This window comes from Ranitomeya variabilis, chromosome 1 (genome assembly GCF_051348905.1).
Source record: "Ranitomeya variabilis isolate aRanVar5 chromosome 1, aRanVar5.hap1, whole genome shotgun sequence".
NCBI classification, from domain to species: domain Eukaryota; kingdom Metazoa; phylum Chordata; class Amphibia; order Anura; family Dendrobatidae; genus Ranitomeya; species Ranitomeya variabilis.
The window spans coordinates 1,027,205,007-1,027,228,297 of NC_135232.1; the positions used below are offsets into that span (position 1 = coordinate 1,027,205,007).

At 44.6% G+C, this 23,291-nt stretch overlaps 1 protein-coding gene across 6 annotated transcripts in view; it reads right to left on the reverse strand.

The window, feature by feature from the left end:
- The window catches only part of SORBS2 (sorbin and SH3 domain containing 2), a 298,577-nt gene that overhangs the window by 245,382 nt on the left and 29,904 nt on the right, over window positions 1-23,291 (reverse strand). For all 6 annotated transcript variants that reach the window (XM_077279625.1, XM_077279629.1, XM_077279627.1 and 3 more), the window contains exon 2: window positions 3,144-3,243. The gene's annotated coding sequence lies outside the window, so the exon portion shown is untranslated. The remainder of the gene's footprint in view (window positions 1-3,143; window positions 3,244-23,291) is intronic.

Sequence of the window (23,291 nt, forward strand, 5' to 3'; positions counted from 1 at the left end):
GAATAAGCCATAATCCTAAAAGGCTCATTAACGTTTGAGACCTTGGTGAAAGGTATGTGAGCACGCAAATTTTCCAAGGGTGCTCAAACTTTCACATCTGCCCATTTTTGATATAATATATATATATATATTATTTTTTCATTTATTTTTAGTGTTTGCCTCAAATACAAAGGAAATGTGCAATCTTTAACTTTAGGCCTTTCAGAGATCATTTCATTTTCAACTTGCTTAACTTTTCACAACATCAGTCATTTTGACCAGGGGTGCCCAAACTTTTATATGCCACTCTAGGATTTGCTATGTAAGGCAATGGGTTAAGTCACAAAATGTGAGTAACAATGAAAAATAATTCTCAGGTTGGCTCTTCAATTCAAGTCTCAAATTTAGGTGGTTAAGAAACAATAAACTTACATGAATGATGTTCTGATCTAAATGTAATGAAACATACAGGTACAGTGGAGAAAATAAGTATTTGATACACCTTCGATTTTTCAAGTTTTGCCACCTACAAAGAATGGAGAGGTGTGTAATTTTTATTGTAGGTACACTTCAACTGTGAGACAGAATCTTAAAAAAAGATTCACATTGTATGATTTTTACATAACTAATTTGCATTTCATTGCATGAAAAAAGTATTTGATGCAGTAGAAAAACAGAACTTAATATTTGATACAGGAACCTTTGTATGGAGGTTGGATTGTGATTTATTGAGTGTGTGGACAGGTGTCTTTTACAGGTAATGAGTGTAGAGTATGAGGTCTTCTGAAAGAAAAGGTCCATTAGCCAGAATTCTTGCTGGTTGGTAGGTGATCAAATACTTATTTCATGCAATAAAATGCAACTTAACTGTTTAAAAATCTTACAATGTGATTTTCTGCTTTTTTTATTTTATTTTTATATTCTGTCTCACAGTTGAAGTGTTATTGACAAAAATGACAGTATTTTTTAGGATGGAGTGTCAGAACAAGCCTCTGTAGGCTTAGACTGTAAAAGACGTCCAGCTCACTCATATAGAATAGAGTGATCCCGAAGAGTCTGAAGAGCCTTGACATCACTCAAAAGAGAAGAGGAACAGCGCTGGTGGTGGTGGTAGGACAGTATATTAACACATACTACACTACAATTCTCATATCCACAGAATATGTGAAAAAAAAACAAAAAAACAACAACTTCATGGGCGTGCTCCTTTAAATTGACTATCCACTTCCCATATAGTCTGCAAACTGCCGTCACTACATCTATTTACATGGGAAGATGTGCTGCCGAAAATGAGAACAAAACAATCAGCTGACAAACAAGAATTTTGCCAGTTCATTGACCGATTGGTCGCACGTTAACAATGGCCAAAAAAAATGTTCTTATCTTGGCTAGTTTGGCCAACTAAAGGTACCGTCACATTAAGCGACGCTGCAGCGATAGCGACAACGATGCCGATCGCTGCAGCGTCGCTGTTTGATCGCTGGAGAGCTGTCACACAGACCGCTCTCCAGCGACCAACGATGCCGAGGTCCCCGGGTAACCAGGGTAAACATCGGGTTGCTAAGCGCAGGGCCGCCCTTAGTAACCCGATGTTTACCCTGGTTACCAGCGTAAAAGTAAAAAAAACAAACAGTACATGCTCACCTGCGCGTCCCCCAGCCTCTGCTTCCTGACACTGACTGAGCTCCGGCCCTAACAGCAGAGTGGTGACGTCACCGCTGTGCTTTCACTTTCACTTTAGGGCCGGAGCTCAGTCAGTGTCAGGAAGCAGAGGCTGGGGGACCCGCAGGTGAGCATGTACTGTTTTTTTTTTTTACTTTTACGCTGGTAACCAGGGTAAACATCGGGTTACTAAGCGCGGCCCTGCGCTTAGTAACCCGATGTTTACCCTGGTTACCAGTGTAAAACATCGCTGGTATCGTTGCTTTTGGTGTCAAACACAACGATACACAGCGATCGGACGACCAAATAAAGTTCTGGACTTTATTCAGCGACCAGCGACATCACAGCAGGATCCTGATCGCTGCTGCGTGTCAAACTAAACGATATCGCTAGCGAGGACGCTGCAACGTCACGGATCGCTAGCGATATCGTTTAGTGTGACGGTACCTTTAGGGTAAGTTCACACAGGACGTTTTTGCAGCGTATTTTTGCTGCTTTTTTTAATGCTAATTTTCAGCTGCTTTTTACAATACCAGCAAAGCCTATGAGATTTCAGAAATCTCATGCACACACATTGTTTTTTTGTTTGAACAGTATTTTGTGCTTTGCTGTGTTTTTTTTTTACATAGAGCATGTCAGTTCTTTCAGCGTTTTTGCTGCGTTTTTTCACCCATTGACTTGAATGGGTGTTGAAAAAAATGCAGCAAAAACGCAGGTAGCATTATTTGCTGCGTTTTTGCTGCTGAAAATCCAAGGACATTAGCCTGGACAAAGAAAAAAAAAACGCACCAAAAAACGCACCAAACAAGCAACAAAAAAAACACACCAAAAACGCACCTTAATTTGCATTTTTGACGCAGCTTCTTTCCTGCCAAGATGATCAGGTTTTGCTGCAGAAAAAAAAGCAGCAAAAACGCCCTGTGTGAACTTACCCTAAAGGCTCATAAGACACCAGTCCATATGCAAAACTAGAGTGGTTTATTCCTGATATTTTTAAATAACATATATTGCGACGTTTCTAAAAATGTAATGTTTTTGCAATATAGCAAAATACCTGGCCATTACACTGAACTGATGGGAGTAGCACATGGTCCTGCTTATTGGGGAAAAAATGCTGTGCTAAAATGGTGTTCTCAGAATGGTGTTTGGCCTTCAGCACTGAGGAACCAGCATCAGTATTGGGGTAATATCCAAGTATATTGTGTCCATATGAAAATATATTGTGGCATTACAAAAAGAAAGTGGCCTGATGAGGAAGAGAAATAAAAGACTATTTGGAAGTGGTTTTTGTTCTCAGTGCATCATAGCTGCTATGTTTCGGGCCCTAACATATTTAGCCATTGCTATGAACACTTTATGTTCTGTAAGTTAAGAACTACACAAACTTTAGATAAATAGGAAGAAAAGGGCAATAAATCTCGATGATTAGTGAATAAGACTTAAAGTCTACTTCATGACAACATTCCCATCCATAATTTCCAGCTCAGATATATGATACTCACCCTTTAAACTTGGCAGCTTTACAATAGGGACCGAGAGGCTGGAGTTCAATGACAAATCTGTAGCCTTATCCTCAGTCTGTCAGATGGGTAAGGATATTTCCTGAAAGAACGAACAGAGAAAAATTGATGGGTCACATTATAGGTTCTGCTTAGAAACACACGTCTTACCAAAGAAGCGTTATAGTCAGAGTACTGATGTCAGAATTTCATACAACTATATCATCTGATACAATCATTGGGTTCTTCTAGTGACCGCTATATTGGATGTTGTTTGAGGATCTTTTAAGTTTTAAAAGCATGACAACATTTTCTTCTAGAAGCCTGTCCTCACCTGCCTGCACCCCTCTCTATGATTTGTTGGGGAAGCAATTTCTGAAAACGTATACAATCAGAAGTATAAATGTTTATTAATCAGGGTGCACAGGATACAGATAACTTTGGTTCATCTGGTGTGTTTAAGACACAGCAACACAAATCGAATGCAGTTCCATAAGAATACACTCGCACTGCTGTCACTCACATGTCACAAGAGTATATCACTCCCTTTTCAAAGATTGCTGTCAGATATGGTGGTGCTCAACTTGTAAAATTGCATAATCAATGTTCTTCAGAAAGACAAAAGTAGAAAGCGGCACTCACCACTGACGAAACCATTATTTATTCATCTTGCATGGTCATAACATGGAACACAGAGACATGAGGCAACAGCTGTTTCGCGAGTAATATTGCTTCGGTCCCAGATGAAGTGTGATTACACGTGAAACATCTGTTGCCTCATATTTATGTATTCCATCTTATGACCATACACATAGAACAAAGAATATTGGACTTGTCAGTAGTAAGCGCCTCTTACTTTTTCTCTTCAATAAGATGAAAGTAGAAATTGAACTTCATAGATTAATTATAGACATTAGTTCCATGAGATCTTCCAGCTTCATGCTCAGTCAGAGGTGCTCACAAGCCTCAGGCTGCAAGGCAAGATTGGGTGCAGTGCTGCAGATTGTTGATGCAGCACTGCACCCAACTAATGAGGATCTGTTGAAGTAATCGCTTACAAAATAATCATACTTCGTATGAAACATGAAGCGAGTCCTCCTTACAGACTAACAGGAGGATGTGCATGCAAAAAAATGTGCAACAGCCACACAGCACAGCGAAGGGAAGCCTGGGAGATATACCCGCATGAATGCAGCAGATTCAGAGGTCTCACTGTATTCAGTTTTGCTGCCATTAGTAAAATGGCTATTTTTTCCCCAACATTTGACTACTAGCAGTATGGACCTGTAGCTATAATTTGCTGATCTTACATAGAAATCCCCCATATTAGATTGCTTACATTTCTGTCTCACTGATTAATACTTTTTCCTAATAATGCTTTGTGAAAAGGTCTAGGAAATAATCCTAGAAAACAACCTCAGGCCATTTCACATCATTGTCAGGAGATCTGCTCTCATTTGTCTGCTTTGATCAAAAGTAAGCTTAAAGTGGTATTCCCATCTCCATGATCCTATGTCAGTATGCAGTAGGTGTAATATTATTATTATTATTATTATTATTAATAACAAATACATCCAATTAGAAATGTAGTATCGTTTTTTAAATTCACAATGTCCCTTTACTGATGTGCAGGAATTGCAAAGCCTTAGGTATCCATGGTTACGACCACTAGCAATTAGCTAACTGTCACTATATCAGTGGTCGTAGCCATGGATACCAAAGGTCCTGCAATGCCTGTACATGAGTAAAGAGACATAGCGAATCAGAAAAACAATACTATATTTCTATAATCCTACAAACATAAGGAAGCCAATGCCAAGTATATGAAAAAAGTAATAATCTTTATTCAACATATAATAGTAAACGTTGGTTAAAATCCTTGAGCATGGTCCACTGAGAAAGCAGATGTGAAACACGCGTTGGAGCTTGTGGCATGTCATCGCTGCATCTAATCATGGGCAAGAATGTGTCTTCACATGATGGAGAAGGTTTACAGCTGCAGTGACTCTAGGCATAGCCTTATAATGAAACATCGTTATCTCCCCCATTATGTCTCAATGACACTGCAGTTTATGCAAGCATTATGCACTTTTACTGGGAAACCCCCTTTTGCTGCAATCTTGATGCACATGCCGCTCTCTACCTGATCTTTATTGTCTGATACTCTCTGAAACTGATGGATAGTGTATTTACATGTATATGTTTTCTGTCTGCTAAATAAAATTATACCTTTTTATACATCATGTTTGGACATATAGCTCCGTTATTTCAGTATATTGTTCTAGTTTTTGGCATATCCCTCGATTCTCCTGTACTGGGCCTTCCCACATGGGTTTAGGATCCTGAGTGCAGGTCTTAGTTATGGTTTATGTTCTTTATTATTCTTCTTTATTATTTTCCTTTCTAATTGGAGGTGTTTGCTAATTTTATTATTACACCTCCTACATATTCGGATAGTATCTTGCAGATGGAATACCCCTTTAAGATCAAAGTAGGGAAATGCTTGGGAATGTTCTTTCATCTTATAAAATATATATCACTTTTGCATCTGGACTTTGTATGTAACCACAGGAGGAAGATATTATTTATCTTCAATGACCTCAAAGACAAATTAAAAAAAACTTGCTATGGTAAAAATGTATCACACAAATCTTATGCAAATAGGTCTATGTTGGTAGAACAATTTCCATTTAGCCAGTGTAAAAATACCATCTGGTGATGTGTGAGGTTAAGCGAATTTAAAAATATTTGACTAAAAAAATATTTTGTTCTTATTATTTGTAAGCCTTTCAGATACCCTAATTAATAATAGTTTCGGGTAGATGATGCCATACATTGCTTAGTAACAGATGCATCGGGAATTGGGCGACTGTAGAAAATGTGCAATCACACGACTGGAGTTGCAACTTGCCAATATATACAAGTGAGGCTAGTGTCTGCGGAGGACGTCTCCAATCGTCTAGAAGCACTGAAGAAAGTTTATATGGAAGTTGTATAGGTGGCGGCAGTAGGATCATACTTTCACCAAACAGACATTTTTATAAAACTATTCATTTGCTTTTCACACTATGCAGCATCCACATTTTACCTGCGTGTGAATTCACCCAATATAGTTGAATGTTATCATAGAAGATGAGCAAATGTTTTGAAATTCAAATGTGCCAAGTTTGATGAAATTTTGCCAACAAATTCGATTTGCAGCAAATTGATTTATCACTAATTGCAATACTGAAAATTCTTCAATTGCCCTGAAAAGATGTGTGTAACACTCTCAGGCCTACAAGACTGTCTCACCCGTTTCGATAGAAATGGTTGGTAACCAGTGTCGGACTGGGGTGCCAAGGGCCCACAGGTAACTAACTCCGGGGCCCAACTTTTCAGTTTCATGCAAATGTGACATTAGCCTCAATCACAAATTTATTTAAAAAAAGAACAGGGTAGATTGTTAAATGAATAAGATGCTGCCTTCATCTGTACATAGTACCAAGCATGCTCATATAAGAGGGTGGTAGCCCACTCTTCCACAGGGGCCCACCAGAGAATTCTCCTGTGGGCCAGTCCAAGCCTGATGGTAACCTAACCAATTTAATAACGCAGCACTCTTCAAGATATGTTATGTTTTTAAATTAAAAAAATGGTCCAAAAATTGTTTCTCTCAGTCATTCTGATCAGAATACAACGTAAGCACTGCTTCCGTTGTGGCACATTACAGAAGGCATGCAGAACTTTGCTCTTTCCACATAAATCACTATGGAGTCAATTGTGACCTGCATGTAGCGGGAAGCCCTGTACACAGAAGATCAAATTACTTTTACTTTCAATAGGCCTCCATGTCAATTCAGTTCATTAATGTGAGAGTGGTGGGAATTAAGCAGCCTACCGTGGCGATAAAGGATCTTCCTGGATAAAAGACATTCCATGATGGAAAACCTATTTGCCTGTGAAGTGATATATTGGTGAGTTCAAGCTTCAAGTGAAAGAATGCTGAACCACCGCTACTGAGACATGTTTAGCGGGAAGCTGTTCTGTGTCTCTTATGTCTGTGGAGACTCAATCTACAATTCCCATTGAAGTATTAAGCCTCGGGAAACGCGGATTAATAGCAAGCAGAGTTTTGTTTGTACACCATAACAAGATGTTTTAATGCTGTTTTGACAAGTCTTCATCAAAGTTCATCTGAAGTATTTAAGAGAAGCTTATCTAAATTTAAAAAAAAAAAAAAAAAAATATAGATATATAGTGGGTTGACCTCAATGACAAATCTCAACATGTTTTTACTTGATTAGGCTTCCCCTGCCATAGATCATTGTGCACACGTATGAATGGACTCAGAAGACAAGCTGAGGTGCATAGCTTATCTGTAGACGTCTAGATGGTAAATATTAAGTTTCACATGTTATTAGCCATTTGTTACAAGTCAGGTGCAGTTTGATGCCACGGGTAGGATCTCACATAGAGACCCTTGTGTAGCGAAGACGTGGCTGTTATGCAGCTGTGATACATCAGTGTGTAGTGTTTTTATTCTTATTTAAAGGGTATATCAGGGACTTTATAAAAAAAAAATGTACCTAAGCACTAACAGGCAGGTAATTGCAGCTTATCTGCCTGTTGTGCACGGCGCCGTTCTTCAGAAGCCTCTGCTGATGTCACGTCTAGAGTGGAGGCTTCTTTTCCACTCCGCTCTGTCAACAGTGCAGGACTTCCCATGTCATTCTGATTGACCGCCAGCTCCCCCAATTAGGCAGCAGGGACCCGGCCTCCAATCAGAATGACACTGGAAATCATGCCCCGTCACATCATTAGAGGTCTCTCTGTGATGGGGTAGGATGGCGCCATGCACAACAGGCAGGTAAACTGCAATTTCCTTTCTGTTAGTGCTTTGGCACATTTTTTGCTTTTTCCCATAAAGTCCCAGATATATCCTTTAACTTACAGTGAATATGTAGATGCTGTGCTTTTCTTGCTGCAAAAATTGTCAAAGAATTAAAAAAAAAAAAATGCTGTGTCACACCACAATAAAGAAGCTTATGTACAGTCCTCAACATTGAAATTGTAACAACATGAAGGAAAAGTCGTGGAAATTAGAGGATCGAGGGACATATTAATTTGTAAGCAAATGATGAAAAAAATTGAACTTCTTTTAACACAAAAATGGTGGACTGTAGGTTAATAGTCCTGATACTGTGAGCAGCCTACATGGCCTAAATATGCTACCATGGCCTTCTGTGTCTCCAACCTCGTCTCTCATCGAGCACATCTGGGAAATCTTGACATCAGTGGTTGGCAATTGCAAAGGAAGCTGCCAGGAGTGGATCTTGACGATTTGCCCAAGTGCATTCAGCATTGCATAACATTCCTCAGACATCCATTAATATCCTCACTGATAATATTCCAAGGCGTGCCTATTGTGCTCATAGTCTATATTGATTAAATAAAGTTGTTATAAAGATTTAGTTTCGATTTCTTCATCATTTGTATATTATTAACATGTCTATCCATACTGTAATTTTCATAAATCCACAACTTTTCCTTCTTGGTGTTACAATTTCAATGTTGAGGAATGTAGAAGGGCAGTAAAAATGAAAAAAAAAACAAAAACATAACCTATTAAGTTTTTTAGCATGTGAACTAGTGAGACAATATATTGATTAAAGAGTTTGCCTGGGACTTTAATATTGATGGCCTATGCTTAGGATAGGTCATCAGTGTCTGTTCAGTGGGGGTGCAACTACCGGAACCCACGCAGATCAGCTGTTCCACGTGATGGTCGCGGCTGGAATTGCTCAGTTACGGAGCTGCACAGCTCCGGCGACCGTATAGTTTATGCAGCAGTGTACTACATATCCACCCCCTATTCAAAATCAACAGGCGGTGGATGTGCAGTATCCAATCATGGCCATTATACCGCTGATGGAGCTGTGCAGCTTTGTAACTGAGCAATTCCGTGTGCTGCAGATGTAGAGACTGCAGGTAAAGAAGGATGCAGGGACAAATGGGAGCCAGAAAGCAAACAGCGTTTTTAACTTTTCTTTTAACTTCCAACCCAAAAATATAACAATAGTTTTCCACGCAGGGAACTTGAGTACAAGTATACAATATCACAGTAGATCCTAACTACTATATAGGAGGCCTGAACTATACCCGAAGAACGCGGCCGCGCCTCACTAGTACCTCTCCTACTAAGGTAAAGTCAACAACGTTCACTTATCAGTGCTGTCTCAGCGATGTAGTCCCGGTGGTGAGGCTCCGTCAGCGACGTAGTCCTAGTGGTGAGGGAAGGCGGTGTCCTCCGACGTCAAACCCAGGTGTAGATTCGAGTCCAGAATGTCTTTTGCGGTGCTGCGTTACCTCCCGCAGGCGGACGTTGATCCGGGGTAACCGTTTCCACGTCCAGAGAGGAGTCTTTTTGGGGAGAATTAGCAGAATTATCAGTATCAGTCACAGCTAAGAAAAACCCAGGAGGATCCGGAGCACTCTGTGGCAAGATGCTCCCGGGGAGCGCGGTAATACTGTCCCTGAGCTGATCAGCACTACCCCTCTGCCTGGGGGGTCGCCGACGACGAATGCGCCTCTTTTTGGGGGCTCTGGTAATTGCCCGCAGTGTCTGTTGCACGTTTTCCCCCTGCTTCCAGCAAGTCTCACTGCGGCCTGCACACACACGACAACTGCGCTGCAGTTTCCTCTCCTCAGAGTTTTCCCGCGCTTCTCTCCCCTTGCTCTCGCGCGTAAAGCCTTTTATCCTCCCTTCTCCCTGCGTCACCCTGCCTCCTGTCACATGAGCCTGGCTTCCCCTCCGCCCCTCAAATCCGTCTCCCGGAACCCCGACTCCCGGCAACAATGGTTCCACCCGTCTGCCCGGCTCACCAGGTCCCCGTCCCCTACACAGACACCAGAAACAGCTGATCGTTGGGGGGGGGGGGGTATGCCGTGTGTTGACCCCCACTGATTAGACTGATGACCTATCCTGATCACAGGCCATCAGTGTTAAAGTCTCAAACAACCCCTTTAAGTTAGAAGACAAGGCAACCAATCAGTTTGTTAGATAAATTTGAAAACAATAACAGTAAAACATAATGTAAAATTAGATTCCCAGCAGCCACATCTGAGATGTAAAAAGATAAAATATTTATACTTTGTAGTTCCCACAAACAACCCTCTCCGGGATGTGATATTGGATTATGTGGCAGCCTGGAGCAAGTCAACGAGGTCCTGAGACCACTGGCAGCAGCAGCCAGCGCTATGGTCTGTGGTGTTCTGTTCTAGAGCCAGAACCACAGATTGCTTTGATACATAAGTAGATGACTTGTCACTGATGAAAGGGATGAAACTGTCAGAGGGGAAAACAAGGCACTGGAACTACAGTGCTTGGGGTAGAGGGGATAATCATCATGTTAGGCTTGCCTTCATGGCTAGGCTGATATTTATTTGCTGGAAGCATGCATACAATATAATGGAACAATAAATTGTTCTGGAAATTTAGACCAAGTCATAGAAAATGTAGTCAAATGCCATTATGCTCAAAGTAATAGTAGAAAAATAGTATATTAAAAATATAAGTAAAAATTGTCTTGTATCCAATGAAAGCATAACGGTGTAGTAATCTTGCTTTGCCCGCTATATAAAACTTTCATGAGTGTATTCCTCACTGCACCTTTCTTTGGCCATAACTGCACCAATTACAACCACTGTAAATTTACAATAAAATCCCCTGCACACATTAAACACCAGTGTACAATATCTGCATACAAGGAGCACTGATCATTGATGCACAGCTGAGTACGGGATTTTACCAACATGACCTCATCTCACTGCACTGCAGACACTTCTTGGATGGTGATAGTTGGCAGACTACACATATATGGCACAGGGAGATGCTCCAAGAAGAGATTCATTATTTCTTTATAGCGGAAGCAAGCCAATCTTTATTACTGCATGAGAAAGTGAAGAAAAGGGAAAAGGAAGGCTTTAGCCCAGCAACTTCACCCAATGACTATAATAACATTGCACAATGGTCATGATGGGACAGATCAATTAGCATTGCTACATCCTATGGACACTCTTGGAATAGCTGACACACTGGCGTTTACTCTTTTTTAGTTATCTGAATCCATGCATTTTATTTCTGATGGTGCTTTGAGCATTTCCGTGGACTACAGTCCTCCTAGTGGAGCTGTAATAAAGAGGGAGTAGTAGAAAATTAATTCCAATCCATGTCATTATGGAATTATGACTAAAACAAAGGTTGTAGGGTGCACTGACTTTTCACCCACCATCCCATTCCTGTCAAAGAATGGAAAAGTATTGTCAGTGTTTTAGCGACTGCAGTCATTGTGATGCCACATTTTTTTATAACCATTTTAAAAGTCAATTGACTTCAAATGTTTAAAGGATTATCCTAAAAGTTCATTAATTGTTACAACTTTAAAGTGCTTGTAAAAACAAACAACTTTGCAGTTTAGTGGTTATTTAAACTCATCTTCAAGACTGGAGGGATTTTTCATTTTATTGTTTACTGTCCATTCCCTAGATTACCAGCTGATGGTTGGTGGCTGATCTTCTAGGCAAGAAAGGCAGTGCTTACAAACTCTTATAAGCACACGGTTCAAACCAGCAATACAACCATGATGGTCTGAAATGTCAGTCAGAAAAGAACAATTCCATAGGAAGGAGGAAGCCTTGAGGCCGGCGGGTGATCCACTTCTGATTGAAAACTCAAGAAAACCCCCTTAAAGAATAACTGGGATGTTAAATGTCATAGTGCTAGACGAAAAAAAAAAAATCACTACACAGAACAGATTTAGTATTCCTGAAAACTCTCAAAATGCACCAAATGTATTTCAGTGGCTCAGGCTGGATAATACATTTGGCTTATCCTTAGACTCTTTTGTCCAATTTTGCTACACCGCTTGGATGGCTTTCTTATATACTTATTTGTGTGCCAATGTCTTGGCACAGATTGGTGCATCTTAAGCCACAGCCTTTCCAGCTAAACCATGCTGCTTCATAACAAAGCCACAGATGAGCAATCACTGTAGTAAGACTGCTCCAAAGTTTCTGTCCATTGTAAATGACGTGTTGTGTTGGTGGTAAACGTTTGAGATATTTTTAATCTGATCTAAATACCATTTACACCGTGTGCAGAATTATTAGGTAAGTGACCATATTATATTAATGCAGATTTTCCAACTCCAAGCTGTATATGTGAATGCTTATTAGAAGATGCAGATCAGGTGATGTGTATTTCTGTAAGGCCGGAGACACACTGGTGCGAGAGACGGCCGAGTCTCGCTGGTTAAAAGCAAGCTGTGGCACCTGCATTCCGGAGCTGAGCGTGCAGCTCCATGTATTGCTATGGAGCCGCACGCTCCGCTCCGGAGTGCAGGTGCCACAGCTTGCTTTTAACCAGCGAGACTCGGCCGTCTCTCGCACCAGTGTGTCTCCGGCCTTACGAGGATACTACACCCTGGTGCTACCCAACAGACTAGAAACTGACGGACTCCATGGTTGGAAGGTTTATGACTTACTGAAAAGAATGGTGGATATATTGGTCACAGACAGGGGCGTAACTACCGCGGTCGCAGGGGTCGCAATTGCGACGGGGCCCGCAGTGCCTAGGGGCCCCGACTCTGAGCTACAAAATGGGCCGCCGGCCCTTTAAATAAACCTTCTTTACAGGCCCTAGTGCGCGTGCACTCTCTCAGTGCACGCGCGATCACGGGTGGGACTGCACTTGTCCTGCAGCAGAGCCCCTCCACCGCAGAGAGCCGCACACCGTCCACAACTATGGCTGCAGCTGCTCTGTGCACGCAGGACCTGTGATGAGGTCACAGGAGGGGAGGAGTCGGAGTCACATGATCAAAGGCTTCCGTGTAGTGCAGGACAGTAGTGCAGTGCTGGTCGTCATCTTGCTGGAGGAGGGTAAGCTTTTGTGTGAGGTCAGGATGGGTTTGTGTGGATGTAGCAGAGCAGTGTGTGTATGAGGTGTACAGAGCGGAGCTGTGTGTGTATGAGGTGTACGGAGCGGAGCCGTGTGTGTATGAGGTGTACAGAGCGGAGCCGTGTGTGTATGAGGTGTACGGAGCGGAGCCGTGTGTGTATGAGGTGTACGGAGCGGAGCCGTGTTTGTATGAGGTGTACAGAGCGGAGCCGTGTGTGTATGAGGTGTACGGAGCGGAGCCATGTGTGTATGAGGTGTACGGAGCGGAGCCGGGTGTGTACGAGGTGTACGGAGCGGAGCCGGGTGTGTACGAGGTGTACGGAGCGGAGCCGTGTGTGTACGAGGTGTACGGAGCGGAGCCGTGTGTGTACGAGGTGTACGGAGCGGAGCCGTGTGTGTACGAGGTGTACGGAGCGGAGCCGTGTGTGTACGAGGTGTACGGAGCGGAGCCGGGTGTGTACAAGGTGTACGGAGCGGAGCTGGGTGTGTACGAGGTGTGCGGAGCATGTGTGTACGAGATGTACGGAGCGGAGCCGTGTGTGTACGAGGTGTATGGAGCGGAGCCGTGTGTGTATGAGGTGTGCAGAGCGGAGCCGTGTGTGTATGAGGTGTGCAGAGCGGAGCCGTGTGTGTATGAGGTGTGCAGAGCGGAGCCGTGTGTGTATGAGGTGTGCGGAGCGGAGCCGTGTGTGTACGAGGTGTACAGAGCGGAGCCGTGTGTGTACGAGGTGTGCAGAGCGGAGCCGTGTGTGTATGAGGTGTGCAGAGCGGAGCATGTGTGTACGAGGTGTACGGAGCGGAGCCGTGTGTGTACGAGGTGTATGGAGCGGAGCCGTGTGTGTATGAGGTGTGCAGAGCGGAGCCGTGTGTGTATGAGGTGTACGGAGCGGAGCCGTGTGTGTACGAGGTATACGGAGCGGAGCCGTGTGCAAGGTGTACGGAGCGGAGCCGGGTGTGTAAGAGGTGTACGGAGGGGAGCCGCATGTGCAATGTGTACGGAGCTCAGCCGCATGTGTAGGAGTAACTATGTGTGGCCATTATACTGTAGGCAATATCATGTGTGGCCATTGTACAGTATGGAGCACTATGTGTGGCCATTGTACAGTATGGAGCACTATGTGTGGCCATTGTACAGTATGGACAGGGGCGTAACTACCGCGGTTGCAGTGGTCGCCATTGCAACCGGGCCCAGCAGGTCAGGGGCCCGGGGCCAGCAGGTCAGAGCAGGGCCGGACTGGCCATCGGGCACTTCTGGCAAATGCCAGAAGAGCCGGTGCCAGTCATGGGCCGCTCGATCCGCCTCCCCCCGCCGCCGCCGACTCACCCCCCCTGCCGTCGCATTCAACTATACCGGCGTCTATGACGCCGGTACAGTTGAATGCAATGACGGAGGAGAGAGCGTCTACAGATGCTCCCTCTCCCATCATTCCGCGCTCTGCCTCTGACACTGCGGGTGCGCGATCCCGGGCAGACTGCAGCCGAGCCTGAGACCGGAGCAGGAAGCAACGCTGGCAAGAGGAAAGGTAAGGAGAGTGGGGGGGGGGGGGGATTTGCGAGAGATGCGGGCTGTGCTGGATAGACCACTGTGCGGGCTGTGCTGGATAGACCACTGTGCGGGCTGTGCTGGATAGACCACTGTGCGGGCTGTGCTGGATAGACCACTGTGCGGGCTGTGCTGGATAGACCACTGTGCGGGCTGTGCTGGATAGACCACTGTGCGGGCTGTGCTGGATAGACCACTGTGCGGGCTGTGCTGGATAGACCACTGTGCGGGCTGTGCTGGATAGACCACTGTGCGGGCTGTGCTGGATAGACCACTGTGCGGGCTGTGCTGGATAGACCACTGTGCGGGCTGTGCTGGATAGACCACTGTGCGGGCTGTGCTGGATAGACCACTGTGCGGGCTGTGCTGGATAGACCACTGTGCGGGCTGTGCTGGATAGACCACTGGGCGGGCTGTGCTGGATAGACCACTGGGCGGGCTGTGCTGGATAGACCACTGTGCGGGCTGTGCTGGATAGACCACTGTGCGGGCTGTGCTGGATAGACCACTGTGCGGGCTGTGCTGGATAGACCACTGTGCGGGCTGTGCTGGATAGACCACTGGGCGGGCTGTGCTGGATAGACCACTGGGCGGGCTGTGCTGGATAGACCACTGGGCGGGCTGTGCTGGATAGACCACTGGGCGGGCTGTGCTGGATAGACCACTGGGCGGGCTGTGCTGGATAGACCACTGGGCGGGCTGTGCTGGATAGACCACTGTGCGGGCTGTGCTGGCACCCAACACCATGTTGCAGTGCAGGAGATTCCTCCTGCACGGCAACAGTCCGAGGCGTATCTAGGGGAAGGGGGCAGCCGGGGCACGTGAGAGACAGGAAGCAGCTCCAGTCATCACGATGAGACAGCTTCTCAGTCTGTATTTTTCCCCCCTCATACATCTCATGTACGTCTGAATGAGATCGTATTTAAGAGAAAGCCAAAATAACCCCGGGACAGAAGGCGAGAGCAGGGGGGAGGTGCGGGACAGAGCCGCTTTAGTCAGGAGAAGCTGAGGAGCTGCAGCCGGTTTACATCAGCCACCCCTGTACCAGAGAGGAGATTGTGAGTTGTGTATATGAGCTGGTATCTCTGGTGTGTGTGTGTGATATCTGTAGTATGTGTGTGTGTGATATCTGTAGTGTGTGTGTGATAACTGTAGTATGTGTGTGTGTGATATCTGTAGTATGATGTGTGTGTGATATCTGTAGTATGTCTGTGTGTGTGTGATATCTGTAGTGTGTGTGTGATATTTGTAGTGTGTGTGTGATATCTGTAATATGATGTGTGTGATATCTGTAGTGTGTGTGTGTGTGTGTGTGTGAGATATCTGTAGTATGTGTGTGATATCTGTATGTGTGTGTGTGTGTGTGTGATATCTGTAGTGTGTGTGATATCTGTAGTGTGTGTGATATCTGTAGTGTGTGTGATATCTGTAGTGTGTGTGATATCTGTAGTGTGTGTGATAACTGATGTGTGTGTGATATCTGTAGTATGATGTGTGTGTGTGTGTGTGATATCTGTAGTGTGTGTGTGATATCTGTAGTATGTGTGTGTGTGAGGCAGCGGCGTAACTACCACGGTCGCAGCTGCAAGCGGCTCTGGCAGGTCAGGGGGCCGTGTGTCCCCTTCAGCCTGTCTCCCTTATGCTTGTGTCCCCATGTGCCAGTCTCCCTTGCCCATTAGTCACTGTGTGTCCCCATGTGCCTGTCTCCTATGTCCCCTTGTGCTTGTGTCAGTCTCCTTTGTCCCCTTGTGCTTGTGTCAGTCTCCTTTGCCCACTAGTCCCTGTGTGTCAGTCTCCCTTTCCCACTTGTCCCTGTGTGTCCCCTTGTGCTTGTATCCCTTGTCCCCTTGTGTCAGTCTCTTGCCCACTAGTCCCTGTGTGTCCCCTTGTGCCTGTCTCCCTTTTCCCCTTGTGCTTGTCCCTTATCCCCGTGTGTCTCCTTGTATCAGTCTCCATTGCCCACTAGTCCCCTTGTATCAGTCTCCCTTGCCCACTATTCCCCGTGTCAGTCTCCCTTGCCCACTAGTCCCTGTGTCCCCGTGTGCCAGTCTCCCTTGTCCACTAGTCCCCGTGTGCCCTTTGTGTCAGTCTCCCTTGCCCACTTGTCCCCGTGTGCCCCTTGTGTCAGTCTCCATTTTCCCCTTGTGTCAGTCTCCCTTGCCCACTAGTCCCCTTGTATCCTTCTCCCCTGCCTCCTAGCCCCCATGTGTCCCCTTGTGCCTGTCTTCCTTGCCCCCTTGTGCCCTCTCCCCACCATTTGCTCGTGTCTTTCTCACTGCCCCTGTATGGAGGGGCTGCATTATACTATGAGGGGGGCTGCATTGTATTCTACGGGGGTTACATTGAATTTTATGGCGGGGGGGGGGGGGCCCATTTGGAAGTTCGCACCGGGGCCCATAACTTTGTAGTTACGCCACTGGTCACAGATTTTTATTTTCTGAATGTCAGAAATATATTCTTGTACATTTTGAGATGTTTGGTTGTTATTCTCACTTTAACAAATGAAAATAAACAATTGAGATGTGAACATTTATGTTTTTCATTTAGTTGAATAATTCGGCACACAAATATTCTCCAAAAACTCACTTTTACTTTCTTAAATATTCAGGTTTGACGTTTACTAACCTTGTACATTGACTGACACAGCACCAAAGTTTTTCAACTATAAAATTAATAATCAAAAATACAAGTTGCCTAATAATTCTGTACACAGTGTTGATACAGAGGATATGTTTTTTTGTAATTGCTTCTGAATCACTTTTGGTGGAAAAAAAAAAAAAAAAAAGACAGAAAAAAAAATGAACACAAGTGAACTGACCCTAACCTGAGAAGAGACAAAGAACATCTATTGCTGCCGACTTTCTTCAGCATTACCTTACAAAACCTCTGAATTCAATCAATGACGAGCAGTTTGGAACCGTGAAGGCTACACCAGCATGGCTGCATGATCTGGACCACAAGTCTAAGACTGGACAACATGAAGACAAGTGTGCATGGATGACAGGAAGACTGAAGTTAGGGCTACAGAGAGCAGCGTGAAAAGAGATGTCAACTGTAGCGGTCCATGGAGCGATCGCCTGCCCAGAATGGTACGAATAGGAGCAAGAGGCACGAGCTGTGCACAGAGCAGGAAGCAAGGCAGACAGAAGCCCTGTACATGGAGAGAATCAGCCTTTATTATCCTTCTCTTGTGCACTGAACTGTTGAGAGGGGATCACATCCCACCTCCACGGGTTTACCCACACAAAGACGGAATCAGACATCATTGTGTTCATGTGCGAGAGAAAGAACACTCTTCCATTTGGAACATATTTCACATGGGGATGAATCAAGCTACTTCTTTATTCTGAATACATGTGTGCAACCTAGCTGTGCCCCTTGTCAAAGGAAATCGAAATATCCATAAATAAAGTAGAACGAAGATTTGTGCAATAGGGAAGCAAATCAAAGAGAAACTGAGACACTTTCCCCTATAAATTAAATGTCACGCAGCGCGGATGATGGATTATTTAGGTCACTTTAAATTTTACAAAAATTGCAATATAGAGTGAATCTCTAAATTATGCTGGGAGGCATCCACAGCTGAGGAGCGATACAACCAGTCACACCACAAGTACTAAGCCATGTTGATCGTGTGGCTGGCCTGAAGGCATCAACATGTTTTGATGTTTTCGACACCTTCCTCCATTATTTACACTGGCAGGAGAGATTTTGTACAGATTTCTGCTAAGCAGGTGTTTAGTAACGTTATTTAGACTAAAGAGCTAATATGACATTTCGATCATAATGGACTATATGTAAGTCTAGGATAGACTCGTATTTCCGGCACAGAATACCGTACAGCGTCCTCGGCCATGCTCCTAATATCAGTATCCCACAGCGTTTACATGCACATAATGAGGGTCTTAGTACTTCACTGTTGACTAGACTGTACTATTGTTGCTCTAAATACTCAGCCAAAATTGCAGTGGTGTAATGAAGGAGAATTAATTTGGAATAGTGACAAGAAATGTGACAAGGAGGGCATTTGCACTGTTGACTGCACAGTTATTCCTCTTAATGATTATGATTCATGGGAAACAAATGCAGGAAAAGCCCAGCTGATTCCAGTAATTGTTGCTCACTCAAGGATTTTGCAGGACATACAGGTTTATTTAATGCTGAAAACTCTTTGGCCGAATATTATGAATTATTATAAATATAATAATTTTTATTTATATAGCGCTAACATATTCCGCAGCACTTTACAATTAAGCGGGGACATGTACAGACAATAAATTTCATACAAGTTAAGACAATTTAAACAGTGACATTAGGAGTGATGTCCCTGCTCACAAGCTTACAATCTGTAATAATTATAGGGGATAACTCAGGAGACTCTTTGGTGGAACAAGACAACTACAGGACACAGTTTTATAAGTGGTAAAGTCTATATTATCACACGGTGATTCAAACAGGTACAGAGAGAAACTCAAGTCCACAACACTTGGTGCAAATAATAAACGCAGCTTAGCAGTCTAGGAAACTTCAGAGGAAAATGCAATCAAGCAGAAAGTCTATGAAGCACAGTTATTCTTGAGGATACTTGACACGAATAAATCCTTGTCTTAGTCCAGGCACAGATAGATATGCTTATTAGGCAGTTCAAATCATATCTTAGCTCAACCAGGGAGGCCTGGTTAATAGTCTCAGGTTATTGCAAAGCAGCAACAGCTTACATGACCAGCAAATGCAGATGGAAGTAAACACGAACAGCAGATGAAGGAGGATTACTGGAAACTGGTGTATGCAGCAGGAACTCAGAGCAGAGTAGCAGGATCACCACACAGGTTCACAGGAGCAGGTGTATAGCCAGGGAGTAATCAGAGGTCAGGGGCTGGATGCAAGGCAGAATACTCTAGCACAGACTGAAGGCTGGGGTGGAGTTTTATAGCAGGAGACACAGTGCACAAGACCAAAGACGCCATCTTGAAAAAGGGCAGTAATGCACAAAAGGTAAAAAAAAGTTCAAAGTCCTGACACAATCTACAAGGAAATGGGGGGGGACACAATAGGTGAAAAGTGCTTGTTATTTCAGGTCTGGCAATTACTGTATATACTCGACTATAAGCCGAGATTTTCAGCCCAAAAAAATGGGCTGAAAGTGCCCCTCTCGGCTTATACTCGAGTCATGGTCGGCGGGTGAGGGGGAGCAACGACAGTCACATACTCACCTGGTCCTGGCACTCCTGATGCAGTCCCTGCAGGTCCCATGGTCTCCGGCAGCTTCTCCCCCTGTTCAGCGGTCACGTGGTACTGCTCATTAAAGTAATGAATATGGACTCCACTCCCATAGGGGTGGAGCCGCATATTCATTACTGTAATGAGCGGTACCAGTGACCGCTGAACAGGGGAAGAAGCTGTCGGCTCCTGGAGACCATCTGTCCAGGAGAAGCTGCCAGGGACCGCGCCGGGAGCAGGTGAGTATTTCATATTCACCTTCCCTCGTTCCACCGCCGCCCCGTCTTCCGCGTCCTCTGCAGTGACTGTTCAGGTCTGAGGGCGCGATGACGTATTAGTGTGCGCCCCGCCCTTTGCCTGAATAGTCAGTGCGGAGAGACGGGAAGGTGAGGAGCAGCGGGCAGCATCAGCATTATATCACACGGAGAAAATAGGAGTCATTAGGTATAAAAATAGTAAATTTATTTGTACTTCAAAAAAAAAAAAATCAACATACTAAATCCATTACATCAAAAAACAAGTATCTGCAGGAAATTGAAACAGAAAAGAAGGAACCTTGCTGATTACCCCTGCCCACTCTGTGCAAAAATCGCATTAGATAAGGTGCAAGTGCAGTAATATATTGCACATAGAAGGTAAGCAAAAAAAAAACAAAAAACCAGGATTCTAAGATCACTCTATCAGTATATCGGCCAGAGAGTAACAAAATGCTTACCAAAGGCAGGGAGGTTCCAAACCCGGGCGTGGATGCCGCAAAAAACCTTGACGCACGTTTCACATGTCTATTACACCGCTTTCTCAAGGGGTGGAGCCGCATATTCATTACTGTAATGAGCGGTACCAATGAGCGGTACCAGTGACCGCTGAACAGGGGAAGAAGCTGTCGGCTCCTGGAGACCATCTGTCCGGGAGAAGCTGCCAGGGACCGCGTTGGGAGCAGGTGAGTATTTCATATTCACCTTCCCTCCTTCCACCGCCGCCCCGTCTTCCGCGTCCTCTGCAGTGACTGTTCAGGTCTGAGGGCGCGATGACGTATTAGTGTGCCCCCCGCCCTCTGCCTGAATAGTCAGTGTGGAGAGACGGGAAGGTGAGGAGCAGCGGGCAGCATCAGCATTATGTGGCACATTGTAATATGGAGCATCTTATGGGGCCATAATGAACTGTATGGAGCATTACATGTGGCACATTGTTATATGGAGCATCTTATGGGGCCATAATTAACTGTATGGAGCATTACGTGTGGCACATTGTTCTATGGAGCATCTTATGGGGCCATAATCAGCATTTGTGCAGCATTATATGAGCCAAATATCCGTATGGAGCATCTTATGGGGCCATAATCAGCATTTGTGCAGCATTATATGAGCCAAATATCCGTATGGAGCATCTTATGGGGCCATAATCAGCATTTGTTCTTCATATATGGGGCATATTTTAATATGAAGCATCTTATGGGGCCCATCATAAATTTTATGGAGCATTATATGGGGCGTATTTTGTATGGAGCATCATATGGGGCCCATGAACTGTATGGAGCATTATATGTGGCACATTGTTATATGGAGCATCTTATGGGGCCCATGAACTGTATGGAGCATTATATGGGGCTCCTGATTCAATATGGATATTCAAAAACACTTACCTACTGATGTCTCAATTAATTTTACTTTTATTGGTATTTTTTTATTTTTGACATTTGTAGCTGCTGCATTTTCCACCCTAGGCTTATACTCGAGTCAATAAGTTTTCCCAGTTTTTAGTTGCAAAATTAGGGGGGGGGGGGTCGGCTTATACTCGAGTATATACGGTATAATAAATAGGGATTTTCATATAAAGCTGCGTGATCCGGTCATCAGCCCGTGTGTTTAAGTGCAGTAGTCAAGTATCAAGTGCAGTTTTCGTGTGCATGGAGGGTGTGGAGACAGATGAATAGTAGGGTGCAGATTCAGAATAATATTTGGAAGGAGGGAACAGGGCAAAGTTAGTTTACTGAGTAGCTGATGTAGTAGGCTTGTTTGAAGAGATGGGTTTTCAAAGCGCGCTTGAATAGGTCAGGGCTAGGTATCAGCCTGATCGTCTAGGGAAGTACATTCCAGAGAGCTGGCGAAGCATGAGAGAAGTCTTAGAGACGGAGGTACGAGGTTTGGATTATGGGGGATGTTAGTCTTGGGTCATTTGTAGAACGGAGGGTACGTGTAGGGCGATAGACAGAGATGAGAGAGGAGATATAAGGCGGTGCAGAACTGTGGAGAGCTTTGTGGGTGAGAGAGGAGTTTATACTGGACCCTGTAGCGAAAGGGTAGCCAGTGTAATGACTGGCACAAGGTGGAGGCATCGGTGAAGCAGCTGGACAGAAATATGACCCTGGCTGCCGCATTCAAGATGGATTGGAGAAGAGAAAGTTTGGAAAGAGGGACACCGATCAGAAGAGATTTGTAGTAGTAGAGACGAGAATGAATAAGAGCGACAGTAAGAGTCTTAGTAGTTTTAAGGGTGAGAAAAAGTCGGATTCTGGAGATGTTTTAAAGATGCAGGTGACAAGAGCAAGTGAGTGATCGGATATAGGGAGAAAAGGAAAGTTCAGTGTCGAATATGACCCCAAGACAGCGGGCACGCTGCTTGGAAGTTATGGTTGAACCCTCCAAGGTAATTTCAATGTTAGATAGAGTGAGGTTATTAGAGGGGAGAAACACAAGAAGTTCTGTTTTGGAGAGATTTAGTTTCAGATAGAGGGAGGACATGATGTTAGAGACAGCAGACAGAAAATCCTTGGCATTTTGAATTAGAATAGGGGTGATGTCAGGAGAAGAAGTGTATAATTGGGTGTCGTCTGCATAGAGATGATACTGGAACCTGAAGCTGCTGATTGTTTGTCCAATAGGGGCAGTGTATAGAGAGAAGAGGAGGGGGGCCTAGGACTGAGCCCTGCGAACGCCGTTAGTAAGGGGATCAGGAGAGGAAGAGGAGCCGACAAAAGATACAGTGAAGGAGCGGTCAGAGAGGTAGGAGGAGAACCAGGAGAGGGCTGTGTCCTTGAAGCCTATAGAGCGGAGCATAGTGAGGAGGAGCTGGTGATCCACAGTGTCAAATGCTGCAGAGACATCCAGGAGAATCAGCAGGAAGCAATGACCTTTGGATTTAGTTGTTATTAGATCATTAGAGACTTTAGTGAGGGCAGTTTCAGTGGAGTGTACAGAGCGGAAACCAGATTGTAAGGGGTTGAGAAGAGAGTTATCCGAGAGATAGCGGATTAGACGGGAGTGGACCAAGCGTTCCAGGAGTCTAGAGATGAAAGAAAGGTTAGAGACAGGTCAGTAGTTAGTAGTGCAGTTCTGGTCCAGCGATGGCTTTAAGTAAAGGGATTATGAACGCATGTTTAAATGAGGAGGGAAAGATACCTGAAGAAAGAGAGGTTAAATATTTTAGTCAGGTGAGTGGTGACCACTGGTGA